The following is a 6,916-nucleotide window of genomic DNA, read 5'->3' on the forward strand; positions in this document are numbered from 1 at the left end:
AAAATATTGGTCTATACCCAATTTCTATCAGACCCTTTTTCCAGTTCTCCCAACAATTTTTTACCAAATAATGAATTCTTATCCCAAAAACTTAAGTCTTTACTCTTGTCAAACACTGGGTTACTATATTTGTTTGATGGTGTAGGTTGTGTGTCTGCTCTGTTTCTCTGATCTACCTTTTTATTTCTTAGCCAGTACCAGATAGTTTTGATAATTACTGCCTTAGAATATAGTTTAAGATCTGGTACTGAGAAACCTCCTTCCTTTACATTTTTTTTCCATTAGTCCCTTTGATATTCTTGATTTTTGTTCTTCCAAATGAGTTTTGTTATTGATTTTTCTAGCTCCATGAAGTATTTTTTGTTTATTTAATTGTGATGGCATTGAATTTATAGATTAATTTTGATAAAATTGTCATTTTTATTATGTTGGCCCTGTCTACCATGAACAATTAATATTTCTCCATTTATTTAAATCTGATTTTATTTGTGTACAAAGTTTTTTACAGTTTTGTTCATATAGATACTGGGTTTGTTTTGGTAGGTGTATTCCCAAGTATTTTATACTTTCTAAAAGAATTATTTTAAATAGACTACTTTTAGCTATCTCTTCCTGAAGAATCCAGTCAGTGATATACAGGAATGCTGATGATTTATACTGGTTTACTTTATATCCTGCTACTTTGCTGAAATTATAAATTATTTCAATTAACTTTTTCATTGTCTTTAGGATTTTCCAAGTATATCATTATATCATCTGAAAAAAGAGATAATTTTATCACCTCCTTCCCTATTCTGATCCTTTCTATTTCTTTTTCTTCTCTTACTGCGATTGCTAGGATTTCCAAAACAATATTGAATACTATTGGTGACAGTCAACATCCTTGTTTGACACCTGATCTTACTGGAAAGGCTTCTAGCTTATCCCCATTACAAATAATGTTTGCTAATGGTTTTAGATAAATGCTTCTTATCAACTTAAGGAAAAGTCTATTTATGTCCTTTCAAATGTGTTTAATAGAAACAAGTGTTGTACTTTATCAAATGTTTTTTTTTCTGCATCTAGCGATATTATAATATGATTTTTATTACTTTTGTTATTGTTAATAGTTTTCCTTTTGTTAAACCATTCCTCAACTCCTGGTATGAATCCTGCTTGGTCATAATGTACAATCTTTTGTAATATCTTCTTGTAATCATTTAGCTAGTATTTTATTTAGGATTTTTGCATCCATATTCATTAATGAAATTGGTCTATAATTTTCTTTCTCTGTTTTTGCTTTTCCTGGTTTAGGTAGCAGTAGCACATTTGTTCCATAAAAGGAATTTAATAGGACCCCTTCTTTGCCTATTATTCCAAATAATTTATTTAATATTGGAATTAGTTGGTCTTTAAATGTTTGATAGAATTCACTTGTGAATCCATCTGGTCCTGACGGTTTTTTTCCTTAGGAAACTCATTTATGGCCTGTTCAGTTCTTTTCTTAGAATAGTTGTATTTAGATATTCTATTTATTCTTTTGCTTATCTGGGCAGTTTGTATATTTTTGTAAATATTCTGCCATTTTGCTTAAATTGTTAAATTTATCGGCATGTAATTAGGCAAAATAATTCCCTATAATTGCTTTGGTTTCATCTTCTTTAGGAGTATATTCACCCTTTTAATTTTTTGGAGGGGAGAAGGCAAGGCATTTGGGGTTAAGTGACTTGCCCAAGGTTACACAGTCAAGTGTCTGAGACTGTATTTGAACTCATGTCCTCCTGACTCCAGGGCCAGTGCTTTATTCACTGCACCATCTAGCTGCCCCACCCTTTTAATTTTTGATAATAGTAATTTGGTTTTATTATCTCTTTTTAAATCATATTAACCAATGGTTTATCTATTTTATTGGGGGGGTTGCTATACCAACTCCTAGTTTTATTTATTAATTCAATGGTTTTCTCACAGTCAATTCTATTAATTTCACCTTTAATTTTTAGTATTTTAAAAAATTATTCTTTTTCTAATTTTTTTAATTGCATACCCAGTTCATTGGTCTGCTTTTTCTATTTTTTATTGATATAAGCACTTAGAGATATAATACATGTGTATAGATATAAAATATAAATATGAATACACATATGTATTTCCTCTGATTACTGCTTCTGCTGTATCCCATAGGATATGGGATGTTTGACATGTTGTTTCATTGTTGTCATTTTCTTTAATGAAATTACTGATTGCTTCTATCATTTGTTCTTTAACCCATACATTTTTTAAGATTAGGTTGCTTAGTCTCTAATTAATATTTTCTACTTCCATGTTCCCTTATTAAATATAATTGTATTGCATTATAGTCTGTAAAGGAAATGTTTAAGATTTCTGCTTTTCTACTTTTAGCTATAACATTTTTTGTGCCCTAATATGTGATCAGTCTTTGTAAAGCTACCGTGTACCACTGAGAAAAGGGTGTATTCCTTTCTATTTCCATTCAAATCTCTCTAGACATCTATCATATGTGGCTGATCTAAAATTCTGTTCATTTCCTTAACTTCTTTCTTATTTATTTTTGGGTTAGATTTGTGTAGTTCTGAGAAGGGAAAATTAAAATCCCCCACTTTTCTAATACAACTATTTCCACCTGTAATTCATTTAGCTTTTCTTTTAAAAATTTAGATGCTATGGTATTTGATGTATATAAGTTTAGCATTGATATTGCTCCATTATTTATGATACCTTTTATCATAATGTCATTTCCTTGTTTAGCTCTTTTAATTAAATGTATTTTAGCTTTAACTTTGTCTAATATCATGATTACTACCCCTGCTTTTTTTTTTCATTGACTGAGGCTTAACACATTCTACTGCAGCCCTTTATTTTAACTCTGTGTGTACCTCTCACTTTTAAATTTGTTTCTTATAAGCAGCATATTGCCAGATTCTGATTTTTAATCCATTCTACTGTTTCCATTTTATGGGTGAATTTATCCCATTCACATTCAAAGTTATAACTATTATTTGTGTATTTCCCTTCGTCCTATTTTTCCTCACTGGCTTCCTTCTCAGCCTCTCTTTTTTATCTTATCCCTCCTCTAGTTTACTTCTAATCACTACCTCCCTATTCCATACCCTTTTAAAGACTCTCTCCCTTATCCTATTCCCTACCCTTCTTTTTCTTGTTCTAACCACTCCTCTAAGGGTCTCTCTCTTTTTTCTTCCTCCATCCTCCTAAATCTTAATTTACACACCCTTCTGTACTCTCCAGTGTCCTGTTCCCTTTTCCTCTTATTTCTTTATAAATTTAGAAAACTTTTATACCCTTTCAAATGTATATTTTGTTCCTTCTTTAACCCAGATCTGATGAAAGGTAGGGATCCAGCACTACTAGTTCTCCACTCCCACCTGATTCCTCTGTATCAGTTTTTCTTCTCACCCCTAGTTTGTATGAGATAATTGCTCCTTTTACCTTTTCCTACAAAATTTTGTCTTTTTAGAATCACCCCATCCTACTCAGCTCTTCTCCAATCTTTGTTTCAAACTACTCAATTTCTAATGACAGTCTTTAGAATGTGGCTTACATTTCCATATATAAAAAGTAAATAATTTGTCCTTATTGAATCCCTTGTAATTGGTCTTTAGTGTTTACCTTATATTTCTCCTGGATCTTTTATGGCAATTTTTCTATTAAATTCCGGTCCTTTTGTGACAAAATCCTAAAAATCTTTCAATTCATTGAACATCTTTATTTTCATTCAAGATTATACTTAACTTTGTTTGGTAAGTTATATTTGGCCACAACCTTAGTTCTTTTGCTCTTTGATATATAGTGTTCCAAATCTCTGTTTTTTTAGCATAGCAGCTGCAAAGTCTTGTGTAATTCTGATTGTGGCTCTGCAGTATTTTAATTGGTTTTTTTCTTGTTTCTCATAATAATTTCTCCTTAATCTGTTTTTTTTTCTTAATTTGGCTATGATATTCCTGTAGGTTTTCATCCTGGAATCTCTTTCAGGTGGTGATGGGTGGATTTTTCTATTTCTACCTTCCTCTCTTGTTCTAAAACTTCAGGGCAATTTTCTTTAGTTATTCCTTGTATTACTGTATCAATATTGTTTTTGTTGTTGTTGTAACTTTCAGGTCATATAACTGTTCTTGTGTTTTCTCTTCTTGATCTGTTCTCCAAATCAGTTGTTGTTCTTATGAGATGTTTCACATTCTCTTCTATTTTTCCATTTCTAATTTTTTTTATTATGTCTTGGTATCTTATAATATCATTTACTACCTCTTGCCCAATTCTTTTTTAAGATTCTGGATTCCTTTTTCTGGTTGGCTGACTTTATTTTCATAATTTTCTTGGGTTTTCTCGAACTGTTGTTATTTTTATTTATTTTCCTCAATCTCTGTTATTTGATTTTTAAGTTCTTTTTAAGTTCTTCCAAGAATTTTTTTCATCAGGTGACAATTTAATATTATTCTTTGGGGTAAGAGAGGCTTTTTTTTTTTTTTTGCTTTAGTATCCTCCTCTGAAAATGAACTCCAGTCTTCTCTTTTCCCATAGTAGCTGTCTAAGATTGGGTTCTTTCTCCTTCACTTGCTTTTTTTAGCAGCATATTGTTATAGTAACCTCTAGTCCTGGAGTGTGGGGCATGGTACCTCTGACCTCAGGTCCTTCTTATTGTTATTTTTTTAGTTTTGTCAAGAGTCCAACCTTGATACTCCTTTCTCCCTCCAAGTCACAGCTAGGGCCACCAATCACACTATGCTGGAAATACTCTTGCTCCCTGAGGACCCTCCAGTGATTGTGACCTTCAGTTCTCCCCTCTGGTGTGGAAATGTAACCAAGAACTCATCTCTCCTATAAGTGCTCACAGCCAGCAGCATCCCCATCCCACTGTTTCTGTACTTACAGAGCATCTGCTGCTTCTTTCTTGCCTTCAGTTGCAGCCCAGGACTGCATTTCAGAAACACAGCTGGGCCTGGCAGTTCATGGCAGCGGAGGGTACTTCAATCCCCCTTCTCAGAACACACACACACACACACACACACACACACACACACACACACACTGCCTGTGAGTTGAGAATTCCTGTGGCTAAGACTGAGGCTTCCTCCCAACTCAACTCTTGTTTGTTATTGCCTCTGTACATTTTACCCATTCACCCTGCCTTGTTTGTGGAGGAAATCTGGAGAGCTTGGAATTTTCTGATCCACTCTGTCATCTTCCCAGAATCTTCTCCCCCCAAAAAAATTTTTAAGATGAAATTAAATCTATCAATAGCCATGTGAAAAGAAATGCACATCAAAACAATGGATGTCAAAATATTATAAAAGAACAGTTAGTATTGGAATTGATCTATGTTGGAAACAAGTACACTAATTTGATATTGGTGGAGCTACTTGTTGACCCAACTGTTCTATAAATCTACTTGGAATTTTCAATCACTTGTACAAGATTTTATACATTTTGTGCCAAGCTGATAATTCACTTTCCAATGGTTTCTTCCATATCTCACATTTCTTTTCCATTTTTTCCTTCTATTAATTGCATTCATTGATTTAAAAAATGTAAACTTTTTTAAAGCTCTTACTTCATCATTCCAGTAATTCTAGTTGAATTTCTGCTGATGTTGTGTCTTTCTTTGAGATTTTGCTTATATATATTTTGGAGACTTTTTTCTGAGTTTGTATCATGAGAGGTCTTCTTGCATTGATAGCCTTTATATGGTAGGATTCTTTTTTTTATTTCCTAGTTCCCTGACTTTTGACTTGATGAACTCTGAATAGAATACCTGGACTGGAATTGTTGTTGCTTTCTTGGGGATATTGAATATTATGTTGATCCAAGGTCTCAAGATCTGTTCAAGCTAGGGATCCATAAACTCTCAGTGATCTCAAAATGGTCTGATCCAAGGCAAAGTCTGATAGTTTGTCTCCCTCCCTTTTCCCCAGTCTGAGTTTTGCAAATTCCTAACCTGGGTTTAGAACGGAACATTAATAGACAGATATTGGGCTCAGTCATTATCAGTTATTTAAGAAGCTGAATGACAGAATAGCAAACTCTCCTTTGGTCTGGGATTCCTGTCCTGTATATTCCTCTACAGACTTCAGACTGGGCTAGAAGTTGGAAATGAAACCCTACTCAGCTCCTAATGTCTAAGCTACATTCTTGCTTCTGAACGTGTTCCCTTCTTTTTATACTGCCTAAAGTCATGCCTGGGTGCAGGTAATCTCAGTCTGACTTGGATCTATGACTTAGAGATGGGATAACAAAGCTGCTAGTCAGCATCTATTTCTGTCAGAGTGGCCTCGTCTGGATCATTGATTTATGTATTTATGTACGTTATTTTATTTTATCTTAATAACAATCTGTGAGTTAAATTCTACCAATTTTTAAAATGAGGGAACTAAGGATCAGAATATTTCAGTGATCTGCCCAAAGTCGTAGAACTACTAATTGTCTAAGGTGGAATTTGAACACAGCTCTATTTTACTCCAAGGGCAGTATTACACACTATATTGAGTGTTAGGTGATATGGCTTTAAGTCTTGGCCCTGTCATTTACAATCTAAGTGGGATTCGATTTCCTCATCAGATAAATGAGGGGAGTGAACTAGATCTCTAAGGTTAAGTGTCCAAAGTTCTGAATCTGAAGTCAGAGGACTTCAAATTGAATCTCAACTCTGTCATTCTGTACCCATGTGACATGACATTGGATGAAAGGGAGAGAGAGGGGAGAGAAAGAGAGAGGGAGGGAGGGAGAAGAAGAAGAAGATGAGGAAGATGAAGCAGAAGAAGAAAGGAAGGAAGGAGGGAGACAAAAGAAAGAGGGAATGAAACAGGGGAGGAAAGGAGAAAAAGAAAGTGAGAGAGAGGGGAAAGAAAGGAGGTAGGGAGGGAAGGAAGGAAGGAAGGAAGGAAGGAAGGAAGGAAGGAAGGAAGGA

The 6,916-nt window shown here is 34.0% G+C and overlaps 1 pseudogene; it reads left to right on the forward strand.

The window, feature by feature from the left end:
• Positions 1–6,184: 6,184 nt before the first annotated feature.
• LOC138150216 (magnesium-dependent phosphatase 1 pseudogene) overlaps positions 6,185–6,916 on the forward strand; it is a 2,998-nt pseudogene continuing 2,266 nt past the window's right edge.

This window comes from Petaurus breviceps, unplaced genomic scaffold (assembly GCF_028583685.1).
Source record: "Petaurus breviceps papuanus isolate PSGF00001 unplaced genomic scaffold, PetGlider_PUasm1.0 90865, whole genome shotgun sequence".
In the NCBI taxonomy this organism is placed as follows: domain Eukaryota; kingdom Metazoa; phylum Chordata; class Mammalia; order Diprotodontia; family Petauridae; genus Petaurus; species Petaurus breviceps.